The 827-nt window shown below is 32.9% G+C and overlaps 1 protein-coding gene across 4 annotated transcripts in view; it reads right to left on the bottom strand.

The window, feature by feature from the left end:
• The window catches only part of LOC119594713 (gamma-tubulin complex component 2-like), a 15,511-nt gene that overhangs the window by 3,116 nt on the left and 11,568 nt on the right, over positions 1 to 827 (bottom strand). The gene's annotated exons all lie outside the window — the stretch shown is intronic.

The raw sequence follows: 827 nt of genomic DNA, 5'->3' as shown, positions 1-827 counted from the left end.
ACAGATAATTCAACACTTGTTGGAAAAGCATTGCCCATTTTAAAATCTGGGAAGCCGGACCCTCCTAATCAAAAGATGGATCTGATTCTTTTTCAGTTCATTATTCATAAGGAAAAGGAACATGGACTTAATCTTCTCTAACAGGTTACTACTCATCACAATGCCAAAACTGGGAAAAATTAATACTTGGCACAATGATAATAACCCTCGTGCAATATTAAATGCAGAATCTGAGTATTCTGAAAAGAAATGTATATGAATATGAAAACAGAACATACAAATATACACACGAATGCCTTTACAACCATAAAGGGAATTTGAAAGTACACGATTTAGTTGCATTCAATCTCATATTTTGTTCATTACACCTCAAGTGTTTAATGCAAACACATCCAGTCTTAATCTATTTTAATTAAAAAACAACAGAATTTTAACAGCACATAACACAAAATACAAAAAAGAAAAAAAATACGTAGGATTCAAGCCAATAATTCTTTCACTAAGATATGTCCATTATAAAACTATCAAAAGTATGACACACCTTTGGCCGTTATTGAGAACTCCTATATTATGTACTCCATGCACTAACAAGAACGAGAAAAACAACTCATAGTTATTTTCAAGTGAATTTAAAGTTGGGTAAATCTTCATAATTTAGTGTTGATAAGATGAATTTGAGAAACAATTTATATTAAGTTATTGCTCCTCCTCACTTAAATTCACTCTCTCATAACTATTAGACATGCAAGAATACTTTCTCTGCATCGTATCTCTAAATGGGCCTACTACGATTACAGCATGGGGGGGCCAATGGGTAAAGGGGGGGG

This window comes from Penaeus monodon, chromosome 34 (assembly GCF_015228065.2).
Source record: "Penaeus monodon isolate SGIC_2016 chromosome 34, NSTDA_Pmon_1, whole genome shotgun sequence".
NCBI classification, from domain to species: domain Eukaryota; kingdom Metazoa; phylum Arthropoda; class Malacostraca; order Decapoda; family Penaeidae; genus Penaeus; species Penaeus monodon.
Note: the sequence above shows the minus strand (reverse complement) of the source record. Positions and strands in the feature narration are given on the sequence as shown.